We start from the raw sequence: 23582 nt of genomic DNA on the forward strand, positions 1-23582 counted from the left end.
GGCTTGAAACACTGACTTTGTGATCTCTGAGGAGATGCTGGGGTAGTCTTGGTGTCTGCTTGCACCTCTGGTTCTGAGGAAGCTGTGTGTCCCTCCATGTGCTGCCCCTGGATTTTGTGCACTCCCCTGTATCCTTACAAACATGCCTGCTATGGGTTTGCCTGGGATGACTATGTTTGTCACTCACAATTACTACAGTTTGTCCAAGATGGAAATGGGGTCAACAGGGCTGTAGTTTCTCCTTTTAAAACAAACTGCTTTTTTTTTTTTTTTTGAGACAGAGTCTCGCTCTGTTGCCAGGCTGGAGTGCAGTGGCACGATCTCGGCTCACTGCAACCTCTACCTCCCCGGTTCAAGCAATTCTCCTGCCTCAGCCTCATGAGTAGTTGGAACTGCAGGTGAGGGCCACCACGCCCAGTTATTTTTGTATTTTTAGTAGAGACAGGGTTTCACCATGTTGGCTAGGATGGCCTCTATCTCCTGACCTCATGACCTACCGGGCTTGGCCTCCCAAAGTGCTGGGAATTACAGGTGTGAGTCACCGCGTCCAGCCAGAACATACTGCTTTATATGTATGCATGACATTTATAACAGTTATTTGCAAGAGTTGAATATGAAGATGCGGTTGTCAAAATAGAAAGAGAACATTTTTTTCTGTTGGAATTAAGTGGGTCCCAATTCCTCCGATGACCCTTGAATGCAGTTTGTCAAAAAGGGGCTGGGTGTGGTGGCTCACGCCTTTAATCCCAGGACTTTGGCAGGCCAAGGCTGGCGGATTACTGGAGGTTGGGAGTTTGCGACTAGACTGGCCAACACGGTGAAACCCTGTCTCTACTAAAAATACAAAAATTAGCTGGGCATGGTGGTGCGTGACTGTAATCCCAGCTACTCAGGAGGTTGAGGCACGAGAATTGCTTCAACCTGGGAAGTAGAGATTGGAGTGAGCCAAGATCACGCCACTGCACTCCAGCCTGGGGGGCAGAGTGAAACTGTCTCAGAAAAAAAGAAAAAGAAAAAGAAAAAAGAGAGCAGGCCATCTTCAAGTGCTAAGACCCTTCCCATTTCTCAATGAACCTGCAGCTCAGTCAGGGAGACAAAAGTAACACCTGCAACAACCGGAGAACAGGAACAATGTTCATGGCAGGAATAATGACATGCTACGTCATGTGGTACTGACCAGATGTGAACTCAGTCAGAGGAGGGGAAGTCAGAACAGACTGCAGCTGCCAGAAATGACTGAAGGAGGCAAGAGGTAGCTGCAAAAAAGGAGGGCTCAGCTCCTGAGTGTGGAGTGGAGTGGAGTTAGGGTGGAGGAGGGTGTCAGCGGGCACAGGGAGGTAGCATGAACCATATGTCTGTGGGTGGATAGTCCACGTGTGAGTGAGTGCGTGCTGAGTGTCTCTGCAGATAGGGCCCCACCTCACCTTGAACCTACAGTCCACTTGGACAGACAAGACGTGCAGAGATGAAAATGCATCAGAAATGGACTGCAAGGCATGACATAGCCAAGAGCCAAAGACATGTCCTGAGAAGGAAGAGTTCTTTACAATCTAGGTGAGGGGTGGGTTGGCTGGAACACATGGAACAGAATAGACATACTGAAAACTGGTGAGCATTGGAGTGGTTTGGAAACGAGGCTGGCAAAGCCAGTGGGCCAGATGATGAGAGGTGTGAACCTAGGCTTGCAGTAAGGAATGACAGGACTTTTCAAACTTCTTTGGGGAATGGAAGCTTTTTTTTGAGACAGAGTCTTGCTTTGTTGCCCAGGCTAAAGTGCAGTGGCATGATCTCGGCTCACTGCAACCTCCACCTCCCGGGTTCAAGTGATTCTCCTGCCTCAGCCTCCCGAGTAGCTGGGATTACAGCCGTGTGCCACCGTGCCTGGCTAATTTTTATATTTTTAGTAGAGACAGGGTTTCACCATGTTGGCCAGGCTGGTCTCGAACTCCTGATCTCAGGTGATCCACCCACCTTGGCCTCCCAAAGTGCTGAGATTACAGGTATGAGCCACCATGCCCGGCTGAAGCTTTTTCTTAAAAAAAAAAAAAAAAAAAAAAAAAAAAATTGTAAGTGGAAGCTCAGTACATGAAACAGATGAAACAGATAAGTTCTGGGTGAAGGGGAAAGTGAGTCCAGGAGCCAAATTCCATGATCCCCACCCTACCCTTGAGGTCTGTTCACGATACCTAGGTGTACCTCTGGAAGCTGCTTGAAAGTCCAGACCAGCGGGAACCAGTAGGGAGTTGCAAATGGTAGATGATTGGGCGTATAGCCTCACAGGGAGCTTATTGCAGGGTGAACTGGCATAGGAAAAGAGTAAGGAGAGGTGAACAAAAGAGGTCACTGTGAAGGAATTCAGGTGTGAGGTGCTGAGGGCCTGGGAGTGGGGGTGGGGGAGAGGAAGAGGGAAGGGGAGGAGCGGAGACCCATGTCTTATTTCCGGTATCTTTATCTAAGCTGATCATTATACCTTAAATTCCATTTTCAGTACTGGGGCTCATAATCTATTTGGAATATTGAGTGAGGAGTTTTGAACTCATCCCTAAACTGTAGTCCTTCTGATAGGAATAAAGAAACATTAACAGATGAGCACTGCAACTGCTTAATTCTGGGGGTCCAACTCACGGGTGTTCCTTCTAGAATCATACCTGTCTTTCCTCTTCCAGATGTAAGCCACCTTTTATGTATTTTTGACATTTTGCAGTTTCCTGCTCAGGAAGAAAGTGTGCTTCCCAAGGGGTTATATTAAATTGAATTGATTGTCAGGCAGAATTGAAGAGTTACAACAAAAAAAAGAAGGAGGCCATATTCAAATCTCCAGCTCTTTATGTTCATGTACATTTGTCTTTTCTGCTTCCAAATTAAGTCTCCACTGGTTTTGTCTGGTCAGCCTAGCTTTCTTTCCATCCTGAAACACTGAGGCACTCGAGCTGATTTCAGTGAGCTGGGAGGTTGCAATGACACAGCCTCTAAGGGGGCCACTGATGGACTCACCAATTCGTCAACGTCAGTCTTCTTCATTAACCAAGCTGAGCTTATTGACATATCTTAGCAACAGTCCACATTTGCCTCTATTGAAGAAATTTGGTGCATGGGAAAGTAACATTGGTCTATCATGAAGGACCAATATGTGAGGCTCAGACAGTGAGTTCCTAAATGGTCAGATTTACATTGTAGTTAAGAACCTAGATAAGGAAAGCCACATACTAAAAATAGAAAACGACAAAAAAAAAAAAAAAACCCAAAAAAAACCACCAAAAAACAAACTTCTGACCTTACCTTTCAAGATGGCCATTATTTGCTCGTTGAAGACCAAGATTCCCTTATGAAATTAAATGGGGGAAAACACTCCCTGCAGCAAATGTTCTCAAGCTTAACGCCCTTGATCCTACCTCCGTGCCCATCTCTTGCTGAAATGTCTTTGCTTCCATTTTGATGGAATCCTATCAAAACTCCACGGCCTGGTCTCCGTGCCGCTTTTCTCTCGCTTTTCTCTCTTGTGACGATTTTCCTCTGGTATCCCTTAACAGGCATTCTCCTTCTTTTGTCTTCCTTTAGAGTTTTGAAATGTGCTTAGAAGACATCTCTTCCTCCTCCTCCTCCTCCTCCTCCTTCTTCTTTTCTTCTTTATATTAGATACATTACTTATAAACTCTGGTAAGGTACAGATTGATAAATAATGGGCAAACCATGGGCACTGGGATCAGGTGGATCTGAGTTCAAATTCTAGCTTCATCACCTAGAATCTGGGCTTGTGAACTCTGTTTCTGCTATGCCCCACTATGCCATCCGTTAGACAGAGATTAGAGTAACTACCTCCCAAGGTGACTGAGAGACTGCAAGTCATCCAGAATGTGAAGCCCAAGCTTGGCACCCGATTTCTGGCAGCCGCCTACTGAGTATCAGGTCTCTGCCTTTTCTATACTTCACATCAAGTAGCGTAGTTCCCTAAAGTGTTAAGGTGCTCAGTAACATTTTTTTTTAAATTGAATTAAAGAAAAGATTAGTTTTGGGACTTTGCCAGACACATTATCTCTTTTCAGACCTGTTAGTACCACTTAGTGCCTCTAAATAATAATTGGCAAAATATACCAGAAAGCAAAAATACTGTTTCACATTTTTGTGGTAAGGCACAGGCCCATTTATTGGGGTGCAGCAGCCAAACAGAAAACATGATGAGGCCATTTTCTTTTGCATTCTTCTGCCTCAGTCCTAGAGGCTGTGCTCTTTTTTTCGGGCTTATGAGCCCCTCTTATGGAGAAACCATGATCGGGGTGCCAGACCCTGTGGTAGTTAGAGCCAGAAAACAGGGAGAAAGCAGGCTCAGGTCTGTGTGTGGGCGCAGAGAAGATAAAAGGCTCCTGCCTTGGTAAACCTGACTTCCTGACATGGTTCAGATGCTTAAGAAGTGCACTGCATAAAACCCTAATGGAGCTTCTCTGAAGTGCCTGAGGACAGAGAATAAAGTGCCTGATCCACACCTAGAGAACCACTTTCTTCAGAGGGTTCTGACATTTTATTGTTAGCTGTTTTCATACTTAGGCTTTAAAATCATAAACACGTATCTATCTTGGAAGGTTTCCTGATTTGAAAAAATAATACTTGTTCATTGCAGACAATTTGAAAAGTACAGAAGAACAGAATGATATATCTAAATGTTAACATAGCTTTAACTTACAGAAATGATTACATACTATGAATACTTTTGTGTAGACTATATTTGTATCTAAACAATTTATTGTGCTCATTTTCCCATGTCAGTAAATTTTCTTCTACAACACCATGTAGTATTCTATCACATGAAAGTTCCAAGTTTCACTTTTCCAATTTCCTAGAGCTGGACATTTAAAATAATGTTGAGATAAATATCTTTTTGTATATACTCTTTCACATGTTCTCTTTGGAAAAATTCCAAGAAAGGGATTGCTAGATAGAAGGGGGTAAATTCCTAGGAAAAAGGATTGCTAGCTCCTAGGAAAAAGGATTGCTAATTTACCCTAAAAGAACATGTGATATAATTGTTGACAAACTGCAACTTTTATGCCAATTTTAATTCCCCTATTGTTCAATATTTAAGTGATTTTCAATTTGTTACAATAGTAAGTTATAATGTGATGAACATACTTGGATATGGCTTTTTTTTTTACACATCTACTGTTTTCTTAGGTTAAAAATCCTCACAAATACAATTGCAGTATCAAAGATATAAACATTTTTGAAGCTTTTCATCCATATTGCCAAATTTTCTTATAGAAAAAGGGATAACTCTCACCCCCAGTGATTAGAATGCCATTTATTTCTCAAGATGTTTGCTAGCTAGCATGCAGCTTGTCATTTAAAAAAAATTTGCTAATGAGACAGTCCAAGAATAGTAGCTTAGTATTTTGATTTGTATTTCTTTGACTGTTAATGAAACTAAACATAATTTTTTGTTTTAGCCTTAAGATTTATTAATACAGAGCTCAGCTTTACAAGCAGTTTTTTCAATGTTAGAATTAGACCACAAAGTTTTTATTTTGGATGAATTAATTAGCTTCGATGCCATTACTCAATAACTATTTATTGAGCACTGACTATATGCAGGATGGTGTGACAGCCACAGTGAGGATGGTGTAGGTGAGAAAAGGTGAGTTCCTGTTCCTAAGACATTAATCTGCTGCAGAGAAAAGACAGATACACGCAAATAGACAATTTAAAATAGGAAACATTGTATATTTTATTTATTTACCATTTATAGTATCTAAAAGGAATTTGATAATATAAAATGATCTGAGACTACTAACAACAAATGGCTTAGAACCAATAAAACCATTAAGACAGAGATTAAGAATGGAATTTACCTTGAGCTTTAAATAAAAAGCTATTAATTAACAATGCATGCAATTTAACTCCATGCTTCTTAGCACTGATGGGAAATGTGTAGGGTCATGTAGCTGTCATTAGCTACTAAAAGGATGTGTGCAAGTTTGTTAGAAAGGACGCAATCTCCTATTGTACTCATGAAAGAGCTCTCACATAGGTGTTTCTATAAGGAGCACAGAACCACATAATGAACACTGTTTTTGATAGAATTATTTAAAAAATTCAGTCTTCATATGACTGTTGTTTAAATAGTGACTTGCACCCACACAAAATGTGTTTTATTACCATAGTGGCCCATAGTAAACCATAGTGTTACACTGTAGTGCAGAGGTATCCAATCTTTTGGCTTCCCTGAGTCACATTGGAAGAAAAAGAAATATCTTGGGCCACCCATGAAGTACACTAATACTAACAATAGCTGATGAGCTAAAAAAAAAAACTGTAAAAAAAAAATCTCATAACATTTTTAGAAAGTTTATGAATTCGTGTTGGGCCGCATTCAAAGCTATCTTGTGGCCCACAGGCTGCAGGTTGGGCAAGCTTGCTGTAGTGCTTAGTATTTCTTAGGGAAGTTAGGTATATGCCTTTTCTGAGAATCTGATTTAGTACAAGGGTACAGCCTTAAGAATATAGGGTCAGATTGACAAGCATAAATCTTTTGCCAACTTATTTCACAATCGGTTGTTGCAATTAGTACTTTGACAGGCACTGTACCAATGATTTAAGATGATTAAAAATGACAAAAACATGAGATTGCTAATGCCCTCAACCCAGAGTATAGGTGTTCAGCTATTGACCATAATTCGTTTTCTGTGTTTCATTTATTTGTTCATTCTACAAATGTTCAGTAAGTTCAAGAAACTAAGCAAGGGTCTACACTACAGGAGATTGTAATTTGTTTGGAAGAAGACACATAGTTTAAAATAATGAGGTATAAGTATTCATATGCAGAGAGGCACAGAAGAAAAAGGAAGTCTATGTGTCTTGGGGTGTGATGTCAAGAGGCTTGAGAGGAGATGACATTTGACATAGGTTTGCAAAGTTGAATAGAAAAGATGAGAAAGGACTTCTAGGTAAAGGGCACAACATATACAAAAGCACGGATGTATAAAACTACAAAAAGTGTCAGAAAAAGATAAGCAGACAGGTGTTGGGGGTGGGGAATGTGGCGTTTGCCAAGCCAGGTTGGGTGATTTTTATCCTCTAGACCTGTGCTGGCACAAGTCACATGGGGCTAATTAGAATTAGTCATAATTAAAAATTCATTTCCTCAGTTATACTAGCCATGTTTCAAATGCTCTATAGCCACATGTGGCTAGGGGTAACCGTGCTGGAGAGCACAGACATAGAAGTTTCCACCATCGCAGGAAGTTTGTTGGATAGCACCACTGGAGACAATGGAGTGCTCAGGAACACTATTAAAAAGTGTAGTGATATGACCCAACTGGGGATCTTAGTAACATTGAATTGAAAAGGAAGTGAGGTGAGGCCAGGCACAGTGGCTCACACCTGTAACCCTAGCACTTTGAGAAACTGAGGAGGGAGAGTTGCTTGAAGCCAGGAGTTGGAGACCAGCCTAGGCAACATAGTGAGACTCTATCTCTACAAAAAGTAAAAAACTTAGCTGGGTCTGGTGGTGCAGGCCTGTAGTCCCAGCTACTTGGGAGGCTGAGGTGGGAGGATCGCTTGAGCCCAAAAGTTTGAGTCTGCAGTGAGTTATGATTACGCTACTGTACTCCAGCCTGGGTGACAGAGACCCCATCTCTAAAATTTTTTAAAAAGAGGAAGTGAGGGTACAGTTGAGAGAAAATGAGTGACAGTGGTAATGGAGAAATGGGTACAATCTAAGACATTTGGAAGCAATAGTGCTTGTTACCAATTGATGGATGGAAAGTGGGGGGAGTTAAAAGTAATAGTGCTATTTCATGACTAGGTGGAGAGTGATAAATGATACAATTAGTGTAAATAGGGAACAGAGGAGGAAGTCTATTGGACAAAACAGTAAGTTCAAGAGTTGGACATGTTGCAGCTGAGGTACCCACGGGAACTCCATGTGAACAGGCTAGTTTAATGCTCAGAAAAGAGGACAGATCTTGCAGAGACTTTAATATATAAATGGGTCGACCATATAAAATTATAGTAGCTAACATGGATGTAAGTTTATATGCCCAACACTGTTCCCAGTGCTTCACATGTACTTCAGTTCATGTCATCTTCCCTGTGACTGTATGAGGCAGGACTTACTGTTCTTAACCCCATTTTATATAATCTACCCAAGTTCACACCAGTGAGAGATGGAGTCAGGATTTGAACTGTAACATATTTGCCTAACCAAAAATCCAGAGAGAGGATGATATGGCAAGCCACAAAGCAGGGATTTGCATATGTATGTGAAAAATCCCACAAAATTTTCAAATTAAGTCACATTTAACTGCATAACAAAAATAACTTTTATAGAAAAAATGGAGTAGAATAATTTGGAACTGATTAGAAAATTTAGAGCACATGACTGTTGCTTATGCAGTATAGTATTGGGCAAAGACATAGAAGTCAACGTGCTTGCCGGAGAAGAATGAGAGGATGGGGAGGAAAGAGGGCCCCAGCGTAGAATCCTGGAGAACACTGATATTCAAGGAGGAGTGAAGGTAGAGAGCTCAGCAAATGAGACTGTGAACTAGAAGAGAAAGATGTGCCTGAAGCCAAGAAATAAAACATTTGGCAAAGAGAAATTGTTGGTGGGAAGAATTCAGATATAATAAAGCCTGAAAATGTTTCCAATGACTTTCCCCAGCTAGAGTTTGTTGTTGGCTTTTTTCAGAACAGCTTCTATGGTACAGAAGGTGCTGGAGCCAGAAGACAGTAGGATGAGAAATGCATAAGAAGTGAAGAGTGGCCAGGCGTGGTGGCTCACGCCTGTAATCCCAGCACTTTGGGAGGCCGAGGTGGGTGGATCACCTGACGTCAGGAGTTCGAGACCATCCTGACCAACATGGTGAAACCCATCTCCACTAAAAATATAAAAAATTAGCCGGGCATGGTGCCAGACGCCTGTAATCCCAGCTACTCGGGAGGCTGAGGCAGGAGAATTGCTTGAACCTGGGAAGCGGAGGTTGCCGTGAGCTAAGATCATACCACTGCACTCCGGCCTGGGCAACAGAGTGAGATTTTGTCTCAAAAAAAAAAAAAAGAAGTGAAGCGTGTAGACACATCTCCCAGAAATTCAGCTGTGAGGAGAAGGAGGATAGGATTTTGGCATAGATAGTCTTTTTTTTAACACTTTTTTTTTTGTTTGTTTTTTGAGATAGGGTCTCACTCTGTCGCCCAGGCTGGAGTGCAATGGTGCCATCACGGTTCACTGTGGTCTTGACCCCTCCAGGATCAGGTGGTCCTCGCACCTCAGCCTCCCAAGTAGCTGGACTACAGGCATGTGTTACAGTGGGTTTTGCCATATTGCCCAGGCTGGTCTTGAACTCCTGAGCTCAAGCAAGTCTCACACTTCAGCCTCCCAAAGTGCTAGGATTACAGGCTTGAGCCATCGTGCCAGCCATAAATAGTCTTAAATATTAGATGTGTGAATGGAAAAGGGCCATTCCATTTCCCTCAGGGAACGGGCACTGGAATTCCTGTAGACTAGTTTACAGCTTTTCTCAGAAAACAGCTTCATAGCAGCTGAAATGCTTCAGCAAGGATTCATTGAAACCATGGAATCTTGAATGTGAGTGAAGGTCCAGGCAATGTGCAATCCCACTGCATGTTCAATGTTAATGCTTTAACTTGTGAGAAATAAGGGCGATCCATGGCATTATCAATTTGGTATTTTGCTGAGGTAGGAATTTTACCCATTTGCTTGCTGAGGCTGCCGAGACCGCATCTGTCCCTTCTGTGGTTCATGGACCTAGCAGATGGCTCAGCATCCACTCCTACCCTGGTGTCACATGAAGTTTTTAACAGTGTTGTTTCATAGTGAAAAAATGCCCATCAAATGAGAGAGAAAACTCAAAAGGGTAGTTTTTTTGTAGTAAATAGGTGGCGTCCAGAGATGTATGTGTTGAAATGCAAATAGATTTAAGAGAGAACCAGGAATCTGAACCCATTTTCACGATTTTGAGCTTCTGGAAGTTATGGGAATGTACCCTGCATAGATCAAATAAGTAGGATGAACACACATCCTAGGTTGCTTGGGGTATTCCTGATTGGCTCCTGTTGACCTGGTAAAATATCTCATAGTGTCTCCTTTCATTTTCCAAAATAGTCCTGGTTTGTCTGATAAATCATAAGGTCATCATATATACAAGTTATACTACAATGAGTTCAATCAGATTATGGGGAAGGAGGGAGGGCTGGACAGATGGTATCAAGGAAGGTTTCACAGGTGTGGCCTTGAACAACAAAGAGATCCAATAAGGCAGAGAGGGGAAAGAAGGTGTTCGTGACTGGTGATGATGAAAGCACAGAAGAGGTGCTTACCTCACAGAAAACGGAGACGTTGAGTTGTCTCTCAAACCACACTCCTTTGGAAACTCACCAAACCTGAAGAAGTTAAAACGAGAAGTGGAATGCAGCCATCTTCCATGAGATCCACTGCTCATTTTTAGCTGTCCAGTTCTGAGGATTTTAAAAATGTTAGTTAATACTTGCACATTTTTATTAACTAGATTTCTGTAGAGAATACCACTGGGCAGTTATTTTGCATCATGATGGCAGCAAAAATGTCTTCAACCAGTTCTTAGATTCTAATGTTTTAGAAGTTGCAGGAATTATAGCTTCCCTACTAGCTAAAGAGGGGTTTGGATAGAGGAGATAAACTTAATTTAAAGCATAAAGTGTTCGAAGGTTCCCTCCCCATTGTAATTATAAGAATTATATTTAATATGTATGTAACAGATATTCACATCTTGAAGGAAGAAAACAACTCCCTTTGCATAAGGTAAAAATACTGCAAATATTTCATTATGTCAGTTATTTATTCTTTCTAAAATCCCAGCAGTATCATTTTCCTCAAAATTAATCCTGATTATCACTGAATGTTCTTTGCTTACTGGATTCCCAACTGCCTGGGCATTACTTTTTTGTTTCTTTTGTCTTTGTGTACATGAGGGTTTAGATACATGCACAAATTTCAAACCTTTTTCGATAGGTAGGATTTGCAAAATCGCACAAAAAATTATTATAACAAATGTGATTATATGTGGGAAATTGGATTTAGACCTGTAATACAATGAAGGCTTAACAAACTTTTTACTCTAAAGTAACACTGGAATAAAAGTAGGCTCGATTCTATCATTTCTAGAAGGTCTGATTTTCTTCTAATTTCCATGATATATTGGTATTGTTAACCCACATATGTGAACAGTAGAGACACTGCTGAGAGCCTGCACATAGGACCTCAATTCTACTTGGGATGACAATTTGCCTGACACCCGTCCCCCCCAAAAAAAACCCTACATTCCCCAGATTTCCTTGTAAGTGAAAGGAATAACCACATGATCTCATTCTGGCCAAAGACATAAGGGAAAGCCACCTGATGAGACATCAAAGAAAAGCTACTGTTTTCTTATTGAAGGAGACATACTCAGCCAGCAAACATTTTTGAACTTTGCCTTTCCCTTTCTTCCTGCCTGGACTGCAGATGTGATGGCAGAGTGGGGCTGCCATCTTGGGCCATGAAGCAACAAGCATGAAGACATACAAAGGATGGTTGAGTGGAAAGGTAGGAGTCTGATGGCACTGTGGGGTTTCTGTGCCAGCCCTGGAGTGCCTGCCGGTGGAATTTTTGTTGCATGAGAAAGAGAAACCTTTAAGTAAACAAGCCACTGATTTTTAAGTATTGTGTTATGGACAGCCAAGCCTATTCTGTAATTGATTAATTCCTAATTGATTAATCCGGGAATGACCCAATTTTAGTAACATTTTATCCCTGTCATTCCTCCTTCTTTGAAAAACATTCTCAGCATCTGAGGGCAGTTTTGAGGATTAAATGAGTCAGTATGAGTGAGGTTTCTGAAGTAGTGACTGATAGTAAATATTGGTTCCTATTACAGAAAGTGAGTACAAGATACTTTTTCCAAGAGAATAAGGATAGGGTTTCTGGAAGTCTTAGCTCCACGTGATACAGCTACAGTTGCCTTATACAGGGATATGCTTAAGAGGCAGTGTAAAAGGCTCATTACACTTCATATGATGTGTGTGCATCCTTATTTCACTGTGCTGAACTTTGATGAGTAAAACTTGGTTTATTACAGAATATGTGAAGGTATTGGTGGGAGCCATACACAGCACAAGATCACGGATAGTGGACAGTAAAAACCAAGTTAGAAATATTTATGGAGCACTGCTTATGCATAGCGCTCAGTGTTGGTCCTGTGATTGGAGATAATTTTTGTCATCAAATAGGACCTGTACCTTTATGGGATTCTGAATGAAAGGGAAACAGTCATGAGAATATTTATTTGGTTACATGTGCACTACAGCTGAAAAAAGAAAAGGCACTGCTACATAGCCCTTGCCCAGGAGGGACTCACAAAATCATAAGACAGTTCATATTTTGTAACCAAACATTTGAAAAAAAGAAGTAATCGTGAACTCCAGGAAAAACAAAAATGTTTCAAGAATGTAATTAATCGTAGCATACTACTCTGAGCATAGTAAACTAGCAGCAAACAATACTTAATCATAATAACTAAAAAACTCAAAATGGATGAACCCTCAAATTATGAGGTAACTAACTGGGAGAATGAAGGGGGTGAAGGGTATTTGAGAGCGGTAATATCTTCCTCTGCTATAAGAAGTCAGTAGATAATATTTAAAATTGATAAATCAAGTGGTAGCAGTATATTTGTATTATGTAAAGATTTGCGGTAAATTAGAAGAAAAAAAGTCACTCAGAGATGATGTGGTTGCAGTGGGTGGGCTGAGAAAGGCAAGGAATTGCCCTTTTTGGTGAAACATTTTAGACTATTCGACTTTTGAACTTTGATACATTTTAAGCTAAAACATTAATTAAAAATTATGTTTTGGACAGAACAAAAAAAGGATTGAACAGTGAAAGATCAAGAGGGAATGATTCCTTGGGAGCGGCAGTTGACAAAGCAAATTACAGAATATACTCAGTGAGAATCAGATGAAACACGGGAGATAAAAGGCTCCGGACCAAGAGGTCCCAGCGAAGCATTCAGAGGAGAAAGGCTGCAACCAGGAAGTCCACACACTCACAGCTGCTTCCAGGCCCCGGTGCTCACCCAGTAACAAAGCCACTTCTGTCTGGGAAAACCACAGCAAGGCGAGGCAGGGAGCAGAAAGCCTTTAATTGGGGTGGCGAACGAGCGGCCCTGTGAACTCCAAATGCCTCCAGCAGGCTGGGGCACGCTTTTTCTTTCCCTTCCTCTTTGCCCACCCGTTGATGGCCTCGCTCTCCAGGGCTTCTCAACAGGCATTGTTGGTCTTTTGGCTTCTCCCCTGCTTCAGGTCCGGAGCCATCTTTCCGCCTTTTTGCTATTCCGCCCTGAGCATGCTACGGGCCAGTGTCCTGGGTTCTCAGTTTACCCTCTCTCCATCAAGATGTTCCTATCCGGGTTCCACCTCCTCAGACCTTGCCAGGTGACTGGGCATCTAATCTAATAATCCAGTAACAAAATCAGTGGTAACTAAAGGCTGATAGCCAAATATGTTAATGCTTTCTATTAACATTTCCAGATTAATAGTGACTTTTGGAGCTTCAACTCAGAGGAATTACTTATCTGGGAAAGTTGGGCAGTCGGTGTCCAGAGATTAGGGACTTTTGGGTTGGACAATCCCTGGTTCCCCTGAAATTGCTCCATGAAAGAACCTTCTGAGCATAATTGAGCCAGCCTCAGTGTCCCCAGTTTTTTGGTATTGATCCAACCCCACGGTGATCTCATCTCCCTCCACATTGAAAGAATCCAATCTATTCTGCACTATTTTGTGCTTGTTTGTTGGTAAGTTTTCCTAAGACAGGTTGCATGTATATCCCTTTTCTTCCTAAACTGGTCCATGACCTCCTTGAGGGCTGGCATCCTGTTGTCAAATGAAATGATAGCTTCCTTTATTAACTACACATGTCCTCCTTGACGACTTTCTGGGGCCTTGACTCACAACCCTTTGGCTTAGAAACCTGCTCTAGTCATGAGATGAAGCGCTGATGGGAAAGAAGGTATCAGTCTGCCTGTAAGAAAGAGAGCTAGAGAGAGGACAGAGGCAGGGCAAAGAGGCCAAGGACTGAGGTGCTCAGCGCTCGGCAAGAGCGGGTTTCTCTGGAGTGGACAGAACACTGGGTTTCTGGGTGGTCAGGTACTCACATGGAATTTTGGGGACTCAGTTTTCTTGAAACAGTCTTTGCTTACACTGCCCAAGCTGGGCTCATAAGAGGGGCGAGGTACTGGGAAATGAACCATTGAATCTGTAATTCTCAAAATCTCATGACATACACAGAGCAGGGTTTTTAGGACACTGTAGACAAATCCACCTAAATAGCTTCTGACCTGTGTATCATGTTGTCTGGTGATTTCAAAATGCCTGAGAGGGTGAAGGGAGAAGGAAAGGCTCTCAGTGAGGTAGAAACAGCTAGTAATGGCAGATATAAAACTACAATAAAGATAAAAAAATAAATATTATTATGTTTTAAAATATAAAAACATAAAAATGTGCTTTTATTATATAAAGTATAGAAAAACAAAAAGAAGGAAATAAAAACACCCATGTTAAAGAGTGAAATTTAAAGGGTTAAGAAACATGTTATACTTTTCAGATCTTTATATTTTAAGATACACATGTGTACACATATATAATATATACTATATACACACATTTTAGAACATAAATAAGATCATACTAAATATTGTTACAGAATTTGCTTTTTTACTTAGCACATTATTATAAGCATCTTTCCCTGCCAATAAATATTCTTTCACTTTTTCATTTCTAAATCTTGAAGACGATGTCATTGTATAGATGTGCCAAAATTAACTGAATCTCTACTTTCTTTTCTGAGACAGAGTTTTGCTCTGTTGCCCAGGCTGGAATGCAATGGTGCGATCTTGGCTCACTGCAACCTCCACCTACCAGGTTTAGGTGATTCTCCTGCCTCAGCCTCTCAAGTAGCTGGGACTACAGGTGTGCACCACCACACCCAGCTAATTTTTGTATTTTTAGTAGAGACAGGGTTTCACCATGTTGGCTAGGCTGGTCTCGAACTCCTGGCTCCAAGCGATCCACCTGCCTCGGCCTCCCAAAGTGCTGAGATTACAGACGTGAGTCACAGTGCCTGATCTTTTTTTTTTTTTTTTTGAGACAGAGTCTCACTTTACCTCGCCCAGGCATGATCTTGGCTCACTGTGGCCTCCTCCTGGGTTCAAGTGATTCTCCTGTCTCAGCCTCCCAAGTAGCTGGGACTACAGGTGTGTGCCACCACACCTGGCTAATTTTGTATTTTTATAGTGATGGGGTTTCACCAAGTTGGCCAAGCTGGTCTTGAACTCCTGACCTTAGGTGATCTACCTGCCTTGGCCTCCCAAAGTGCTGGGATTACGGGTCTGAGTCCCGCCCCTGGCCCGCCCTGGCTAGTCTTGAACTCCTAGCCTCAAGCAATTCTTCTGCCTCAGCCTCCCAAAGTGCTGGAATTACAAGTGTGAGCCACCATGACTGACCTCTACTGTTGAATTGTTTCTAGTTTTTCATTGTTAAAAGCAATGCATCATTTTACATTATTGAAATTTAGAGTTTTTATTATTATGTATGCTAAATATCATGCTCGTTATTTTTTTTGTTGCTATTCAAAGTCATCAAGACACTTTTAGCTCTTGTTGGTAGGTGAGGCATGGGCCAAAAGAACTAAAGATAAAGGAGCACCTGGATTTAATCTGCAAGCAGCTGAACTGATGCTGTGAAAAGGGCTTGGGCAGCCTATTGGTAAAAGAACAATAAACAAAGATGTAAGAAAAAGTAACAGGTTTTTACTAATTTAACAAATGTAAAGACACTTGCATTTTTAAAAGCTATCTTTTTTTTTCTGTTTATTTCACAGTTTTTAAAGAAGATGTAACCAATTCTTAATATCCTAAAAGTAGAAAGCACGGGCAAGTGTATAAATGTTTTCTCATTCCTTTCTACTTCTGGGTGGCAGCCTGAATGCGTATCTATTATTGCAATTACTTCCTAATCCTCTGCAAGTGGCAGCTTCCGGAGAAGCAAGCAAGGGCTGTGAGAAAAACTTTAAAGCCTCTAAAGCTTAAACTGAAATTTAAATTTACTTAAAAAGACCAGCAACAATAAACATGGATCAGTTGTTCTCGAACTAGATCCAGCCCAAGAAGCTCTGCAATTGTGTTGTGTGAAATAGTTGCCACCAGTCACAGGTGGCTGTTGAGCATTTGAAATGTGAGCAGGACAACTGAAGAACTGAATTTTTAATATTATTTAATTTTAATTAATTTATATTTTAAAACTGAAGCAGCATATTTTTTCCTGTAATAAACTCATTTCTCTGGTAGGACTACATTTCATTTTAACCATTGCAGCATCAGATATTATACTGTCATGCGTGTTTTGGGTGTCTGTGTTGTTTCTAATGTTACACATAAACATGTAGTCGAGTAGTTGGGATTCAGTTCAAATTATTCTTTTCTATGCATTGATGTGACACAAGAATGTGTTTATTTGAATATTGTATGTAGGTAGCATGAGTTACAGTGATAATTAAACTTTTTTTCTACTTAGAAAATGAGTCTGAATGAATTTTAGATTTAAAATGAAGGCACGCTACTAATGGAGAATCAAATGGAGATATAGAAGTAGTACAACAGTGAAGAAAACAAGAGACTGGAAGAAGGTATGTTGCCAGTTTCACAGTGAATGGCAATTGCAATTTGCTGTGGCAGAGCTGTTTGTTGTATAATTCTTTCCTAAGATAATAAAGTGGACAATATTAAGAGACATTTTCAGCAAATACATACTGAATTTTGGTAAGAAGCTTCCTCTAAACAGTAAAAAATTGATAAGAGAAGTCACCTGAAATCAGAATTGTGTCCAATAAAATATTTTACATATACAAACATACACACACACACCATTTAGCTGGAAAAATGGTAAAATACATTATGAGTTAATTATGGAAATTGTTTGTAAATTATGAGGATAGAGAGTAAAACATATATTTTACAGAAAGTAAAAGATTTTGTGAATAAAAACCAAAAATTTAAAAAATAAGTCATTAAACAATTACCTAAACATGACCTTTCAACAATATAAATGATCAGGTGATTCAAAATTGGAAAAATTACAATTACTTTTCTTTAGCTTTAGAGGCTATGCAACATAAGAGACACTATCCAATTAATTTCTTCAGGTATATTTTGTCTCAAGGGGCTTCCACATTTTAAAGAAATCTTGTAAATTTGTGGCTTAACATTAAACTCATGCTGTACATAATTTCTGAGTCTTTTACATTTGTCAGAGTGTTCAAGGCAGAATTGAAAGAAAAATACTTTTTATAATGATAGATGATGCTCCAACTGTGTTAGGTTGAAATTGAATGTATTGGAATTTTAAAATAAGTGACTGATATTTCCCTTATATGATATATATTGAAAATATTTGTGCTGTTTGCTGGTACAGACTGTATGAAAGTGTTATGATATAGTTGTTAACATCCTTTTATATGTATGTGCAAATACTGTTAATCATTGGCAGTTTGTAGAACTGTTGAAAGAAACAGAAGACAATGAATTGAATGATGTTATATTCTTTGGCAATGCTCATTGGTTGAGCTGTGGAAGAGCTTTACAGATTTACTGTATTGTTAGCTCTAATTTTCTCGAAACAGAAAGAATGCTTGCCTAACATTCAATTATTATTATTATTATTATTATTATTATTATTATTTTTGAGATGGAGTCTCGCACTGTCTCCCAGGCTGGAGTGCAGTGGCCGGATCTTGGCTCACTGCAAGCTCCACCTCCCAGGTTCACACCATTCTCCTGCCTCAGCCTCCCGAGTAGCTGGGACTACAGGCTCCTGCCACCTCGCCTGGCTGGTTATTTGTATTTTTTAGTAGAAACGGGGTTTCACCGTGTTAGCCAGGATGGTCTCGATCTCCTGACCTCGTGATCCGTTCGTCTCAGTCTCCCAAAGTGCTGGGATTACAGGCTTGAGCCACCGCGCCCGGCCCAAACATTCAATTGTTAAAGATAAAAGTGGCAGTGTGATTTACATTTTCTCACTGATATCACACCACATATGAATGAGCTAAATTTGAAGTTCCAAGAAAAGGTAAAACTTATTTGTGACCTAACTAGACAGACAGAACAATTTATATTGAAATAGAAACTTTTCATAATACAAATCAATAGTGATTTTATACATTTTCTAGAGTATGAATTAATATGCAGAATATTTTTATGAAAATTGTCAAAAGTACAAGGAAAATTTGAACACTTTGTTGATATTGATAAATTTAGAGTTGTATTTCAATTTATTAAATACTTTTAAAACTTGATACTAATCTTGAGTGGACACAGGAGAGTACCAATTCATTTAACTGAATGTAGTTAAATGAATGAAGTTTTGAAATTGAAAATGCTTGTGCTTCAAAATCAAAGCAAAATTTTTTTGTTTTGTTTTGTGTTGTTTTGTTTTGGTTTTGAGACGGAGTCTCACTCTGCCGCCCAGGCTGGAGTGCAGTGGCGCGATCTCAGCTCACTGCAAGCTCCGCCTCCCGGGTTTGTGCCATTCTCCCGCCTCAGCCTCCGGAGTAACTGGGACTTCAGGTGCCCCCCACCAGGCCCCGCTAATTTTTTGTTTTTGTATTTTTAGTAGAGGCGGGGTTTCACCGTGTTAGCTAGGATGGTCTCGATCTCCTGACCTCGTGAACCACCCGCCTCGGCCTCCCAAATTGCTGGGATTACAGCCACAGCGCCCTGCCAGTAACTTTTTTTTTTTAAGAACCAGTTTGTCAATGTAAATGCAAATGTTAAAGGAAAATAATTTTTGAATACTTAATGAAGTGATTGGAAAACTTTTATTTTTTATTTTTATTACAAGTTGAAATTATATTTGACATATTGTGTCAAATATATATTACTAAAATTAATTTCACTTTTTTTTTTTACCTTTTTAAATGTGGTACCTAGCAAATTTAAAATTGTATATGCAGCTGACATTGTATTTCTGTTGCCAGCGCTTGCCCGTACATCCCAGCTTTATGGATTTTGTGGAATAGTTCCAAAATCCCAAAGGTATCACTACCTAGTTATATATAAAATCATCCAGACCAGTGTCATCTGCCCTGTAATGCCAAGTTATTTGTGTGTCACTGACCCACCATATCCTCTCTTCATTGTCAACTAGGGAATCTGTTTGTGAGATGCCCAGAGTTCAAGTTCAATCTGGCCATGTAACTGAATTCCCTGAAAACAGGCTGTCTGTGGAAGAATGTAATCAGTGATCTTAGACTAGTTATCATTTATTTCAATCAACTTAGGAAAACTCTAACTGATGGAGAACCAGAAATCAAATCTTAGAAGATTATATTAGTCACTATTGATATGGTCACCTGTGCCTGAAAACAAATTGATTCATGGTGCCAAGCAAGGCCTTTACAAGATAAGACAAGAGCTGGATTCACTGTCTCAGTTCCTGAAAGAGAACAGAGACCAACTAGGATCAATACATTCCTGAGCCTGGAAAAAGAGAGATTGTCACATGCTATAATTCAGGGGAAAAATTAATCTGGACGTTTCTATCTCCCTTAGCTACCTTTTCTGTACTCTTGTTTTGTCTGGATTCGTGCCAGATTCAGGACATTTGTGTCAGTGATGTCTTGTGGTTTAAAAAAAGCAATTATTGGATCAAGTCAGAAGATCTGGATGAGAGGTCTTGGTTAATTACACAGTCTCTCTCAGTTTTCTGGTCTGGATTGGATCAGCTGATCTATAAGAAACCTGCTAGAGCCATGGTTTTGTGTTTCTAAGTTGTTCTGAGACACAAATCCCAAACTATGTAAAACTCGCTTAAAATCTGAACTACATTCCAAGAACAAGATTTGAAATGCTATCATTTTCTTTCTTCTTCATCAAATAAAGAAGAATGTGGAACAATACACTTGTGTAATTTTCTATTTACTGGGAGTCACTATTACATTGTTTTATAAAAGCTGCTTGATACTTTTCCCTTATCAAAAATGAAATAGCAAGAAGGAAGATTTAGGAATGCTGTTATATTTCTAATCTTGCTCTTTATTTGTAAGTGTGGGACCCTAAAAATGGAAGACTGTTTGTGTAATAGCATTATAGAGAAAATGGCCAAAGAATCATATTTCTTCTTTCACTCACTTGATAAAACCTTCAAATGTTAGTTTGAACTAACTTTTAGTGATGTTAGAAGTGAAAACTAGCTCTCTAGGGTACATAGTTTTTATGCTAATTTCCTGCACCTCAATGTGGACAATTATTCTAGGGCACGTGAATGATCCATTCACTGAATGAAGAAAAATTATTACAAATGATTATTGATGAGTTAATCAAGATAACTGTGTAAAGTGTTTTTATCCATTAGTGGTAACATCTACAGTATTTCACAATCATCATAATAAAAGAGCCAAATGCTAATGGGCAAGGTAATCAGACTTAATGAAGAACAGTGAAAAATCTGCTTTTAAAAATAGTTTACAGTTTTCATAATCACTGAAGTGGTCAGTGAGTCCCAAGATTCTTCATATTTCATAATGTGTGTTTGCAAATGTTTTTCATCACTTAAAAAATAGTCAGATTTTTCTAATGTAAAAAAAGAATAGAAATAAATGGAAAGGGATTCATTTTAAAAAAATACATATTTAAAAAGCTATTCATGTTGCAACGGTGACTTAAAATGGGGGAATCTCTATGCATTTAAAAATGTGCAACTACTTTTTTATGTTTTTTTCTCCCATCTTTATCCTTTTACTCAAATTTGGTAATTTTATCAATACAAGCTCAGATAAGTCTGGACTCACAATTTTATTTTAATTATTCATTATATATTGTGGTTTAAATTTGTATTGATTTATTGATTCTGTACCCCAATGTATTGCCATGATGACATGAGGGCCTGACATTCACCCTCTTTTGAGAAAAGCTATGTAAAGTGTTTCCTTATTAATACATCACTGTATTTTGTATCATGTGGTCTCATTACCCTGGCATTTTAAGGTAGGCCCAGCTAGGGATGCACCCTCCATGGAGCCAGTGGGAACTCCGCCCCTTCTGAGTTGGGAAGGGAGCTCCCCAGGCGCTGCTGCAGCCGCCCAAAGCCCTTCCGCAGACCCAGGTCTCCTGCTCCACGGAGCAGGCAGGAGCTCCGCCCTCCTGGGCGGGGCCACAGTTACCCAAACTGCTGCTGTGGATCCGAGCCTCCCTGTTCCCTTGGAGTTGGGCCCTGAAGCAGGCGAGATCTGCCCTCCCAGGTGCAGCTGCAGCCTCCTGAACCGCGGCTGCAGACCTGGGCCTCCCGCTCCACGGAGTAGGCAGGAGCCGGGACAAGCAGGAACCCCGCCCCTTCTTAAGTTGGCAGGGCGGGATCTCCCCGGGGCACCTGAAGCCGCCCTCCCAGGTGCAGGACCTGGGCATCTCTGCGACCTGCATCCTTGGGGACAGAAAGCATAATTAAGCAGAAGCATTCTTATTCTATACTCTTAAAACTAGTTGTGGGTTAAATGAAAAAGTCAACTGGAACAACAAAAAAGGTAACTGTGAGGTGATGGTGTGTTACTTAGCTTGGTTGTGGTCATTTCACAATGAAAAAGTGAAAATCAAAGCATCACATTTACACCTTTAATATGTACAATTTTTATCTATCAATTATACCTCAGTAAGGTTGAAAAAAGTGAGAAATAATAACAATACATGCATATACTGTTTTAGCCATTTTTAAATATTTTTAAATCTTAAAGTTTGGGGGGTACATAGTAGGTGTATGTGTTTAGGGGGTACATGAGATATCTTGATACATTCATTCACTGTGTAATACTCTTATCAGGGTAAGTGGAGTATTCATCACCTCAGGCATTTATCCTTTCTTTGTGTTAGAAACAATCCAATTATACTAGTATTTTAAAATAATAATAAATTATTGTTGACTGTAGTCACCCTGTTGTACTATCAAATACTAGATCTTATTCATTCTGTCTTTTTGTACCCATTAACCATCCACACTCCCCCCTGCATTGCCTACTACTTTTCCCAGCCTCTGGTAACCATCATTCTGTTCTCTCTGTGAGTTAAATTGTTTCACTTTTCAGCTCTCACAGATAAGTAAGAACATGCAATATTTGTCTTTCTGTGCCTGGCTTATTTCACTTAACTTAATGGCCTCTGGTTCCATCCATGTTGTTGCAAATGACAGGAACTCATTCTTTTTTATGGTCGAATAGTATTCCATTGTATATATGTACCACATTTTCTTTATCTATTTGTCTGTTGATGGACACTTAGGTTGCTTTCAAATCTTGGCTATTAATAGTGCTGATATAAACATGGGAGTGCAGACATCTCTTCAATATTCTGATTTCTATTCTTTTGGGTATATACCTAGCAGTGGGATTGCTGGATCATATGGCAGCTCTATTTTTAGTTTTTTGAGGAGCATCCAAACTGTTAGTGATTGTACTAATTTACATTCCCACTAATAGTGTACAGGGTACCCTTTTCTCAGCATCCTTGCCAGCGTTTGTTGCTGCCTGTCTTTTAGATAAAAGCCATTTTAACAGGGGTGAGATGATGTCTCATTATAGTTTTGATTTGCATTTCTCTGATGATCAGTGATGTTGAACGCCTTTTCATATGCCTGTTTACCATTTATTTGTCTTCTTTTGAGAAATCTTTTGTCCATTTGAAAATCAGATTAGATTTTTTTCCTACAGAGTTGTATCAGGAAGAACCGCAGACAAAACTCCTCAGACACCGAGTTAAAGAAGGAAGGGGTTTATTTGGCTGGGGGCTTCGGCAAGACTCCTGCCTCAAGAGCCGAGCTCCATGAGTGAGCAATTCCTATCCCTTTCAAGGGCTCACAACTCTAAGGGGGTGCGCGTGAGAGGGTCGTGATCGATTGAGCAAGCAGTGGGTACGTGACTGGGGGCCGCATGCACCGGTAATTAGATCGGAACAAAACAGGATAGGGATTTTCACAGTGCTTTTCTATACACTGTGTGTAATCTAGAGATAACATAACTGATTAGGTCAGGGGTCGATCTTTAACTACCAGGCCCAGGGTGTGGCGCCAGGCTGTCTGCTTGTGGATTTCATTTCTGCCTTTTAGTTTTTACTTTTTCTTTCTTTGGAGGCAGAAATTGGGCATAAGACAATATGAGGGGTAGTCTCCTCCCTTAGAGTCATTTGAGTTCCTCACATATTCTGGTTATTAATCCCTTGTTGGATAGTTTGCAAGTATTTTCTCCCACTCTGGTTGTCTCTTCATTTTGTTGATTGTTTCCTTTGCTGTGCAGGAGTGTTTCAGCTTGATATGATTAGCCAATCTTTTATGCAGAGCCATAGCCTCGCTGACGAAAAGAAATACTTTACAGAGTTTGTAAAGTTTACAAACTGTAAAATATTTAAAGAGGTTTATTCTGAGCCAAATATGAGTGACTATAGCCTGAGGCATAGTCTCAAGAGTGCCTGAGAATGTGTGTCCGAGGTGGTTGGGTTCCAGCTTGGTTTTATACATTTTAGCAAGAC

This window comes from Macaca mulatta, chromosome 9, assembly GCF_049350105.2.
Source record: "Macaca mulatta isolate MMU2019108-1 chromosome 9, T2T-MMU8v2.0, whole genome shotgun sequence".
Taxonomy (NCBI): Eukaryota; Metazoa; Chordata; class Mammalia; order Primates; family Cercopithecidae; genus Macaca; species Macaca mulatta.